The following is a 12,295-nucleotide window of genomic DNA, read 5'->3' as shown; positions in this document are numbered from 1 at the left end:
TTTAGCAAAGCTTTCTTCAAAGAGCAAGCCACAAATTCTTTTCTATGCAGCCAAGCTCTGTCAACATCAAGTCTTTTGAAGAGGGGGGGGAAAAGGTCCCGAGATATTCCAGAATTCTTGGCAACAGCTGCATCGCTTGGGATTCGCTGCTTGGCTGTGAGCCACAGAACCGCTTAGCAGCCTGGGGGCCACCTGGAGACCCCAGGGGCCAATTCCATGGCTTCAGCTACTCTCTGCTGCCTTCACTCTTGCATTTTAGAGAACAACTTAAACTGACGATACATATTATTCTCTCTCTCTCTCTCTCTCTCTCTCTCACACACACACACACACAGCCACACACACTTTGAATACAACCAATGCAGTATTTCTGGGGATTGGCAGGTGGAGGGGGGAATGAACTGTGCCGCACTTTTATTTTTGTGTGCAAAAATCATCAAACGATTGTGCTTTCTCATTAAAGACAAAAGGGCTCGGTGCCCTGGGATTATTTTCCTTTGAAAAGCAAAAGCCACAATCAATAAGAGCAATCCCTGCTTAGCATGACAGCCGTGCTTGAGCTGGGGCTGTCGTCAAAGCATCTGCGGACACAGACTGGCAAGCTGGGCATTTGCTCCAGGACAAGGGACGCTGTAGCCATGAATTTTTGAGTTCTCACTAGGCTTCCACTTCCAAAGACTCAATTTGTGTTGACAGGTGATGATCTAGGGGCCAGTTTTCATACAGCCACAGGTATAAAGGGTCAGACATTAACTCGCCTGATCCCACCAGCTGTTCACAGAACATCCTACAAGCTGTGTGCACAAGGCATAGGGAGACACACAGCAGCAGCAGCTATGGGTCATGATGGAATAATAATAATAATAATAATAATAATAGTAATAGTAGTAATAATAATAATAATAATAATAATAATAATAATAATAATAATAATAATTTATTTATACCCTGCCCTCCCCGGCCAAAGCCAGGCTCAGGGTGGTTAACACCAATAAAATCACAGTAAAACCATAAGGGGGGGCAATTTAAAATACAGGTTAAAATGCAGCCTCATTTTAAAAGTAGCCAATAGATCAAGACCATAAGGGGAGGGCAACATAAGGGTCAGAGTGAGTCCAAACCAAAGGCCAGGAGGAACAGCTCTGTCTTGCGGGCCCTGCGGAAAGATGTCAAGTCCCACAGTGCCCTAGTCTCTTGTGACAGAGCATTCCACCAAGTCGGGGCCAGTACAGAAAAGGCCCTGGCCCTAGTTGAGACTAGGTCCTCCATGGGGCATACCAGGAGAGGCAGTCCCATAGGTACGTGGGTCCTAGGCCATGTAGAGCTTTAAAGGTCAAAACCAGCACCTTAAACCTGACCCTGTACTCCACCGGGAGCCAGTGCAGTTGGTAAAGCTATTTATCAAATATTATCAAACCCCCATGTTGAGAGGCAATATATCTCTGGATACCAGTTGCTAGGGAGGCAAAGTGAGAGAGGGGTAGCTCCTTCTAGCCTTGCTCATGGGCTTCAAAGAGATATCTGGGTATATCTTTGATCCAGCAGGCCTCTTCTTCATGTTTTTTATCTCTCAGAGGCTGTCTGGCTCTGAGTACCAGGTCCTGTGGAGCAATCATAGGCAGGTGCTGTTGTGCTTGTGTCCTGTTTTGGGGTTTCCCAGAGGAATCTTTCTGGCCACTGAGCTGAAACAGGATATTGGACTTCTGCAAACAAAGCAGCAGCTCTGGGGAACTTCTGCTTTGCCAGGTGCTACAAACCTTCCGCCCACGCTGTTCTCCACACTAAAGGAATATCCAGGTGTGATGTGAAAGATGGGAAGGTACTGTCTGTTGCAAAATGATATTCCACCCACAAGTGGCAACCGATAGTCCAGCCATGCATGTAATGAAGCGGTCATCAAATGATGGGTGCACACCTGTGAACCCACCCACAGTGCTTTCTGGTTCTGTGCATGCAGTTCTGTGACTCCACTACTTTAACAAAAATGGCTACAGCTTTCTGTCCTTCCATCTAAATCATGTGGAACTGGCAAGGTATCACCCCAATGAGACTGCATGTGACCATATTTGAGGCAAGACTCCTCCTCAGCATCATTACCACTATTCCAGAAATATTTGTTTCTAAAATCGGCTATCCTATAACTTACTAGGTGCTGTATGATTTAAAAGGGGTGGCATCTTTTAATCTCATCCAATCTGGATATATATCCAGAAGTGGCTCCCTAACACATACTTTCAGGCTTAAATGAGAAGCCCCCTCCCTCTGCATGGTCCAGAATTTGCTTGGCAACTGACAGAACAGTTACCTGCTTTGAAGAAGCCTGAGACGAATCCTTACCGTGCCCTCATTCCTGGTGCAGGCAAGAAGATCAAACTTCACCTTCAACTACTGCTTCTGAGATGCTTCGCTGATAAAAGGGTTGTGTGGAAACTTGCATCTTGAAAACAAGACAGATGGCTAGGATGGAGGAGTAGATTTCTCTCTCCTCCACCACCATCCACCCCACAAAAGCATGCTCTTTGTGGGGTTCGTTCTTGGAAACCTCAGCCATTCCCTCTTTCAGCAGTGAGCAAAGAAACTCCCACAAACAGATATTAGAGAACACAGAGGATTCTGCAGGGACCGCCAGCACAAAACACACACGAACGCCGTATCCTTAATCTATCCTTTGATTTTGAAGGAGATGCAGCTTGTGGGTCCCATTCATGCTGTTTCCATCTCCTCTGAGCTGCCCAGTGCAACACACAGTTTTCCAAGGGACACAATAAGCTGTTTCCTCCCGGTACTTGCCGACTGGAGATGTGTGCTTTATATCTATTTATTTAAGAGTACTTTTATGGTTATTAATTGGCACACGGCCAATTCAGAAACTTCCCCGAGGAGTCAAGAAGAGGTTCTGCCTTCAAAGAGACTTTGCAAAATATTAAATTCTGGCTTCCCTTGCCTGAGAGCAGACGAATCTCCAAATTCACATCCACACAACACAGGTTGGTGAATCCCTCCCCTTGCCCACATGCAAAGGCCCATTTTCAACCAAATAGTTTTGTAAGGGGGAAGAAGGAAGATCAACCTTGTTGTAAAGAGATGTACAGTGCAGTGGTTGGGGGGATGTCGCTGAATAAAACAGTAGTTGCCATAAAGCTTTAAATTTGGTTTGAGGTTACTGTGAAATTGCCCAGATAGCATCAGAGCAAACCATCACCCAGTGGCGTAGCGTGGGTTGTCAGCACCTGGGGCAAGGCAAGTAATTTGCGCCCCCTAACCCCTAACCTGCCGCCGCTGCCAGCTTCTTCTTGCTGCTGCTTGGGCTGGGGTATTTATGGTAAGGTAGCCACAGCGGCGGCGGCGGGTCCGTGTCAGGTGATCTGAGGCGAGTTGCCGCTGGCGCTGCCACCCAAAGAACGCCGCTTGCCCGGAGGAGGGCAGAGAGGTGAGGGAAATGCAACATGGCCCAGCAGCTGCAGCAGCAGCAGCAGCGGGGGTTTGAGGAGGGGCTGCCTGACGCGCAGGGACTGACGAGCACTGAGAGCCGCTGCCCGCCGGACACTTTCAGCCCGGACGCGCGCACAGCTCATCAGTTCCGCAAGACATGGGGCTCTGCTACAGCCTGTGCCCGAGGCTCTTCGGCGACTCCGGAGGCGGTGAGCGCCCCCCCCCCGATGTTGCGCCCGGTGCGGCCGGGCCCCCCTGCACCCCCCACGCTACGCCACTGCCATCACCTGTACCTAAGAACACGAGAAAAGCCCTGCAGCTCAAGACAGCACATCGAGTCCGACACTCTTTTCTCACAGTGGGCAACCAGACGCCCCAAGGGAAAGCCCACAGGCAACACCTGAGCACAACAACAGCCCCCACACACCTGCGATTCCCAGCAATTGGTACTGGGAGGCATTCTGTCACCAGCTTCAAGAGAGGTGAGTCTCCTGTGTTGATCTCTGGAAGAGGAAAAAACAAGACTCTAAATACAAACAGAAGCTTCTCCAGATACTTAGGCTCACTTAGACATTCTATGGGCCTTGTTTTGTTGTTGTTGTTTAGTCATTTAGTCATGTCCGATTCTTCGTGACCCCATGGACCAACCAGAGTACGCCAGGCACTCCTGTCTTCCACTACCTCCTGCAGTTTGGTCAGACTCATGTTAGTAGCTTCGAGAACACTGTCCAACCATCTCGTCCTCTGTCATCCCCTTCTCCTTGTGCCCTCAATCTTTCCCAACATCAGGGTCTTTTCCAGGGAGTCTTCTCTTCTCATGAGGTGGCCAAAGTATCGGAGCCTTGGCTTCACGATCTGTCCTTCCATTGAGCACTCAGGGCTGATTTCCTTCAGAATGGAGAGGTTTGATCTTCTTGCAGTCCATGGGACTCTCAAGAGTATCCTCCAATACCATAATTCAAAAGCATCAATTCTTCAGCGATCAGCCTTCTTTATGGTCCAGCTCTCACTTCCATACCTTGTTCCATTCCTTGTTTTAATTACGCAATAATGTATTTATTGTGGGAAATTTTAGCAGTCAAGCGTAACAGTGATATTTACTAGTTAGTATATGAAGAGGTTAAGGACCACAGAGTTTTAACTGCTAGAGTTGGCTCAGTGAGGTCACGCCCCCCTCTTCTCCTGAGAGGGAGGAAGTGAAGCTTGTTTCCTGTTCCCCTCTCTCTTGCCCTCTCTTTATGCTGCACGCAGTGGAGACGGACATGCCTCACAATACCCTCTAGCCCCAGGCTGCTTTGCTGCAGTTCTCAGAGCATTTTACTTGCATTATCTTATTGCTGTTGCAGGAGGAAAAATGTGTGCCTGGGGCCTAGAAGCTGTAAGTAAAACATTTTAAATTTACTTTGCAGTCCGTGGTCTGTTTTATTGAAAAAAGGGGACCAGTTGCCTCAAGAAGCTGGAACAAAATAAATAAGGTTTAATAGCCTATTCCTGTGCTCTGCCTAGCGACAGAACTTAATACTCTGCTACTGGTGCTCTCTGTGTGCTAGCCCTGCATTTAAGAAAACAAACAAACCAGGCACTAGCCATTTCATTCCTATGTGGTTAACTCACACGTGGGTCTCCAGAGGGTGAAATAGAATTAATATATCCTCTTACCAATTCCCATCATGTTAATTTTATTTATTTATATTCCACCTTTCCTCCAAGGAGCTCAGGGGGGCGTACATGGTTTTTCCCCTTCCCATTTTATCATCGCAACACCTCTGTGAGGGAGGTTAGGCTAAAGACAATGTCTAGCCCCAAAACACACCATGAGCTTCAAAGCTGTGTGGGGATTTGAGCCCTGGTCTCCTAGGTCCTAGTCCAACAGTCTAACCACTAGACCACATTGGCTTTCTGGGTGAATGTGGAGTGTAAATGAAAGTATTGATCAGGAGATGCCCAGGATCTCATGCTAAGGTCTTTCCCGACTCTACACCAGTGATAAAAACAAAATAACAAAAACAGCCTTGCTGGATTGGATCAAGGCTCTGTCCCCCAGAGGTCTTTCAACTAAGGGTGCTGAACCTTGAAGGGATTGGCATGTTCCCTGCCATAGAGTTACCTTTGTGACCTGTGAAGCAGACCTGCCAGACGAGGGCTTTGCAGAGAACTGACTTCACACCTGACTTCCTGCATCCTGACCTGGCACATATATACACATCGGCTGGTGCCAACACGCTAGAAAAGCTGGCAAAGCCAGCACCTGATCTTGCCAGTGCTTTGAGGAAGGGCAGGAGCTCTGCTTGTATTTAAGCACACACACCCATCCCTATGCAGGGCTGAGGAAAACCCCTGTCTGAAACTCTGGAGAACCAGCTCTGCAAACAGCTCTGCAAACTGGATGACCCAGTGGTCTACTGTATCTCAGTATAAGGCAGCTTCGTACAGGTTTATTTTGTGGGATGTAAAACACAGGAGCAGTCAATGACACCATTCCTAGAGTGTACATGTTAAGACATGGGGAGGGATGTCTGTCCAGCAAGCAGGTAAACTTCCTGGGACAGACTTCCTCCGCATGTGACCAGAGGTGGGTGTGGCCTCACCTGTGCAGGTAATGATAAAAGCACAGGGCAGACCAGCCATCTCTCTCTTGCTCTCTTGCCTCTCTCATCTTCATCTTTGGAAGCAGCAACATCTGCTGAGATGTCCTCTTGGCTCCCAGCCAAGAGAGGACAAAGGGACTATCTTCCTATAAGATAGATTCTAAATGTATTTTACCTTTTTAAGCCTGTCTGCCTTCTGGGATCATATTGTGAACAGAACGTGAGTAAACTCTTTTATACTTTTATAAAGACTGTCGTGTCTTGTATTTTAAGAGGGAACAAAGGGGAAATTACCAGAGTAATTATTATAGAGGTTCTAGCGAACCTGTGCACACGTTACCGTTGCGAACTTAAAGGGGAATGTCTATAAACTCTGCTGATATTTTGGGAACTTGTTAGCACAAGTTGGATTAGGATATAATCTCACGATATATCCTCTCCTGCACCCCTGAACATTACCACATATTTTGCATGCAGAGGCTTATGTTCAGTTCCCAGCAATTCCAGGCAGGGCTGGGAAAGGCTTCTGCCTGACACCCTGGAGAGCAGCTGCCAGTTAGTGAATATGATTCTGAACCAAGCAACTGACTCTGGGCTCTTCCAGACAATCTATTTCTTGGCTTAGTTTCCACTTTGTCATGATGTGCACAGAGGTATTGAGCATCATTTACACTTTGTTTCCTCAGAAGTTATACATCTCTTGGCATTCTCAGTATTTCATCCTTTGTGGTGCATTTTCCTGCCACTTTTCTTACTATAAAAATTGGGGTGGAGGGGCAAGTAGGTTCATTGCCCAAGAGCCCCAAATTCACTTTAACTGTGAACACTAAAGTTGCCAGTATGCAACTGACTCGTCATACCTTCCAAAGAGTAACAGTCTGGACTAAGCAGCTTCCTAAAATCTTCTGAAAAACTGTCCCAAAAAACCACCCCACCCGCCAAGATGACTCAGAACACAAGATGATGCAGCTGTCTTGAGAAGACATGCAGCCAAGTCTCTTCTCCACTGGTTGAGAAGACAGTGGTCATGAGTTGAGGAGGAAATGAACCTCATTCCCTCCTCACCCGTTACCTCTAAAGCGGCCAAGAGTTTTTTCCTTTGGTTACAACTTTAAGCACCAATTGCCACTGTAGGCTGCCAAGGAAACAGCAGAGTCCCCATCTGTCTCTCTTTTTTGCTCCCGCTTTCTCAGGTTTTTTCCGCTCTCTCCTGAACAGACTCTTGCACTAAATTAAATAAGCCAAACTCCCTTTTTATTTCCTCTTTGACAGTAACGTATTGCAAATGCGCTTGGTTTTGACATCCTAATATTCAGAGTCATATCCCTTGGGATAAACACATCGGCTGTTATCCAAGACGGTGATTTGTTCCAGGACAGAACAGAGCTGGAAAGCGGAGCAGACACAGTCCCAGCCAGCCAGCCTGGCCATTCCAGTGCAGACGACAGGGGAGAAGAGGGGTCCTCAAAGGACTTGGAGAAGCGATGTCCCAAGGGGCCAAAGTGACCCGAAGAGTGTCTATTCAAGCTCCCTGCAGTGGGATTGGATCCTCCATGATCAAATCCTCTAATATGATCATCCCACAGTGGGGCCAAGGGCATGCAAAGCCCATAGCCACTGTGATCCACGCGACGGTCACCTCCAGACTGGATTATTGTAACTCGCTCTACTTGGGGCTGCCCTTGAGACTGACCCAGAAACTCCAGAGGGTGCAGAATGCTGCAGCGAGACTCCTTACGGAGTCCTCGCTGTGAGATCACATTCACCCGGTGCTATACCATCTGCACTGGCTCCCGGTGGAGTACAGGATCAGGTTTAAGGTGCTGGTTTTAACCTTTAAAGCCCTATACGGCCTAGGACCCTCGTACCTACGGGACCGCCTCTCCTGGTATGTCCCACAGAGAAACGTACGGTCTTCAAATAAAAACATCTTGAAGGTCCCAGGCCACAGAGAGGTTAGGCTGGCCTCAACTAGAGCCAGGGCTTTTTCGGCTGTGGCTCCGACCTGGTGGAACACTATCACAAGAGACTAGGGCCCTGTGGGACTTGACATCTTTCCGCAGGGCCTGCAAGACAGAGCTGTTCCACCAGGCCTTTGGCCAGGGCACAGCCTGACTCCCTCCTCCTCTTCGCGGAGCTCTGGCCCAATGGGTGCCATTGGTTTGATTTGAATTAATTTTATAATGAATGAATTTAGAGTGTTGTGTTGTGTTGTACTGTTGTACTGTTTTATTGTTGTTAGCCACCCTGAGCCCGGCTTCGGCTGGGGAGGGCGGGATATAAATAAAAAATGTTATTATTATAGACAAGGCAGAGTTTCCCCTTAAGCCACCCAATTCATTGACATGGGACTTGACATCCCATCTTCCAGGAGCGAGTTTCCTCTCTGCCACACTCTGCTACAGACTGCCAGTGGGTCAGTTGCATGGGATATGAAAATTCAGTAAGAGGCACAGTCATTTAACTATTATGCGCTCAGCACATTTTGTGTCTTCATATAAACAGAGGCAGAATCGAGAGGAAATTTCTCAATGGGCATCCCTGCATGCTGCCTTCTGATGCTCTTCCGCATTCATTTCAGCAAGGTTTGCACAGGAATATGTCCTGGTGGGTTGGGCCAAAGGATAACAATCTGCCATTTAAGTGGCTATCCTTCCCCATTCCCCAAATGAATCCCAGCATCCTCCTGGCTGGCTATTGCCAGGTCCTTCCCAAAGACCCTCATTTTTCTATCAGTCTTTCGGAGCTCCGATCACCTCAATCAAGCCGCTTGCAGTTTTTACAGGCAGAAAAGAGGATTCTAATCAAGGCAATCTTGCATCACAGGCCTCGTTTGCTTCTTCACAGCTCCTCTGCAGGGAGCCTTCACAGAGGCTGCAAAGGAGAGGTTGGGAGCATAAGCAAAGTGCCTGCAAGAGAGATCAAGGTGCCTAATTAGCTTTTTTATTCCGCTATCTAGATCTGGTTTGAACATTCCCAGCTGCCTCGTGCTGAGTCAGATCACTCGTCTATCTAGCCCAGAGTTCCAGAGGGGTAGTAGCCGGTGTCTCAGCATCTTGTGAGACCTCAAAGACGGTCAGAGCCATTATGGCAGGAACTTTGATGCATAACAGCCCACTTGCATCTGATGCATCAAGCGCTCTCCTCAGATGAGCAGCAGCATTGCAAAGTCCCTGAAAGAGTCCTGGGCACCAGACTCACCACAAAAATGCATGTATTTGTGTAGATGCCAATTCAGTGCGATTTTCAAATGGAAAGCTAGCCTGTAAGGGTTGGTTGGTTGGGTGTGGTGGTGGTTGAAGTTTTTAAAATGAGGGGAGGTGAAGGTGGTTGGTGTGTGTTTGGATTTGATATCCCGCTTTATCACTACCTGAAGGAGTCTCAAAGTGGCTAACAATCTCCTTTCCCTTCCTCCCCTACAACAAACACTCTTTGAGGTGAGTGGGGCTGAGAGACTTCAGAGAAGTGCGACTAGCCCAAGGTCACCCAGCAGCTGCATGTGGAGGAGCGGGGAAGCGAACCCGGTTCCCCAGATTACGAGTCCACCGCTCTTAACCACTACACCACACTGGCTCCCTGGTGGAGAGGGTTGGAGAAAAAATCTGGTTCTTGGGTATCCAGGGCCACACCCTAACAATGCTTCTGGTGGGCACAGGAAAAAAATATGGCAGAGGAAAATGGCTATGAATTGCCCAATATTGATGGGGCTGGTGGGAAGGGTGCTTCCAGTGGGAAGGGTGCCTCTTAGGTAAGGATGGCTGGGATCAGGGGTTGCCAGTCCCTGGGGCTTCACGAAGGTGGGAGGAGGGAAACAGATGGTGTACACATGCAAATTTAGCTGCCTAACGGAATTCACGTCACCTAGGAAATCACAGCCACAGAGATAAGAAATGAAGAGTTGTTCTGTTGTCTGGAGAGGTCACTTCCTGGTTTGCATGGAGGAGCCCTTTTCAATGGAACCCAGAAACAGAAGCATGCGGCTGTATTGAGGCAGCACCAGATGTTGATATTTTGCGCCCTTAACAATATTGCACCTGGGGCAACCACCCCTGGGCCCCCCATACACAAACACTACACCGTTGGCTGGGATTGAACCCAGGATCTTTCAAGATTTTAAGAGGATCTCTATGGCTGGATGAGGTCAGTGGCCCGTCTAGTTTAGCATCCTGCTCTCACAGTGGCCAACCAGATGCCTTCAGGAAGGCGAGAAGCAGGACTGGTATTCAGAGGCATACGGCCTCCGACAGGTAGGCAATGTGGCTGGTAGCCATTAGTAGCCTCAACCTCCATGAAAGGAACCCTGCCGTTTGAGTGCTCTATCACTGACACCCCCCACAGACACCCTTGGCATTTACCTTCTCTCACCCTTTCTCCAGCTTTCGGTCTGAGGTCAGGTCGCAAACCATTTGCAGGTTGTGATACTGCAGCTCAAGGCAAGCATAATGGACATTGCAGGCAATATAGCGCCTTCTTAACAATGAGCTAACTTCACCACCAAGTGTTGCTGTATTTAATTCCAGGTGGACCTACTGAAATCCATGGTATACCTTCCAACATTTTCCCAATGAAAATAGGGACATCCTATATCATCATCATCATCATCATCATCATCATACCTGTATTTTTCCATGTATAAGACGCCCCCATGTATAAGACGACCCTTAATTTTTTGAACCCAAAATTAAGAAATCTATGTTTCTTAAGTCATTGAGCTTTTGAGGGGAGGTTGACCAAAGCTGTTTGGGAGGTCACCATGGCCAATCGTGCAACCACCCACTCACCACAACCAACACCAATCGCATGACCTCATGACTACTCGCTGCAGCTGCCAATCACTTGCCCGCTTGCTGCTACCATCGCTGATCTTGCCCGCCTGCCCACTCACCTCAGTCGCCAATCACCACCCACTCACCTCACTACAAATGCCAATCACTCACCACTGATTACCCACCCACCCCCCTCTGCTATCCGTATATAAGATGACCCCAAATTTTTGCCTAATTTTTTAAGCAAAAAACATTGTCTTACACATGGAAAAATATGGTAAATTACAACAACAACAACATTTATACCCCACACGGTTGGGATACTGCCAGGGAGACATAGGCCATCACTGCCTCCACGCCGACTCCGGACTCCGGACATCCATCGACCTCCCGTAGATACAGTATCAGCAATTAGCGACATGAGCTCCAGAAATAGCCTTCCACATTCCAGAACTGATGCACGCTCTATCAGCAGATAATGCACAGCGAAAGTTGCACTCAGGAGAGCATTATTTAGAAAGTTTATTCAGCGTTGGTCAGAACAAAGAAAAACATGACCGCCTGCTAGCGTGTTCAGGCACCGAGAGAGAGAAACGAAAGCAACAGAAAAACATAAACATCCTGTGAACAGGAAATACTCAGGCTGTGACTCACAAAGCCTGCTCCCTTTTAAGGTGGAACAGAAATATCCTAACACACACATCTCTGGGCAGCTTACAATATATATAACAACATAATAAAACATCAAACATTAAAAAAAACTTCCCTATATAGGGTTGCCTTCAGATGTCTTCTAAAGGTTGTATAGTTACTTATCTCCTTGACTTGTGGGCTACATCACTCCCTACCCTCCAACATTTCTCCAATGAAAATAGGGACATCCTAGGGGAAAATGGGACATTCCAGGATCAAATCAGAAACCAGGACAGCTTATATAAATCCAGGAGTGTTCCTGGGAAATAGGGAGACTTGGACGGTCCTCCATGGGCATGACCAAATGCAGTCATGTTATCTCAAAGGGTCTACTTTGAGTAGAACTTACTTAGCTGGATACAATCCTAAGGAAATAAAGTCCAAATCAGAGCAGGACAGCACTTGAGGTCTGGACTGTATGTACTGCTCCTCCTCACTCCGTTTTCTGGGACAAGTCGGATGAGAATCAGCTGGTGCAGAGACAGGCGCCAAGGGCAAAATCTTCCAATCCACATAGGAGCAGCCATTCGTTTTTTGCTAACCATGTTCAGCGTACGCACACCCTGCAGACTGCCTCTCTTTGTCTTCTCTCCTTAATTTGCCAGGGCGGAAATCCAGAAGTAAATATAGGAAAGGGAAGAGTAAAGCTGGAGAACTGCTTCTGAAGGGTTGTTGATGCCTTTAAAATGCAGCAAGCATGGTAATCTAATAAACACAGCAACAAAGCATTTGTCACCCGGCTAATTTTATTAGAGTAGATCTCAAATGGCTAATTTCCTTTTACTAATGAGTAAATTAGCTGAGTCTCTAATCTGT

General features: G+C 47.6%; 1 long non-coding RNA gene across 1 annotated transcript; it reads right to left on the bottom strand.

Annotated features, from left to right (window-relative positions):
* Positions 1–1,672: 1,672 nt before the first annotated feature.
* Positions 1,673–11,888, bottom strand: LOC309357737. The gene is made up of 4 exons (XR_014163213.1): positions 11,829–11,888; positions 8,777–8,929; positions 3,860–3,935; positions 1,673–1,703 (listed from the first exon to the last, which is right to left on the bottom strand). It is a non-coding gene; the product is annotated as an uncharacterized lncRNA (long non-coding RNA).
* Positions 11,889–12,295: the final 407 nt, after the last annotated feature.

The sequence above is a fragment of the Podarcis melisellensis genome, assembly GCF_964234715.1.
Source record: "Podarcis melisellensis genome assembly, chromosome: 15".
NCBI lineage: Eukaryota > Metazoa > Chordata > Lepidosauria > Squamata > Lacertidae > Podarcis > Podarcis melisellensis.
The sequence above is the reverse complement of the archived record's forward strand: the minus strand, read 5'-3'. Positions and strand labels throughout refer to the sequence as shown.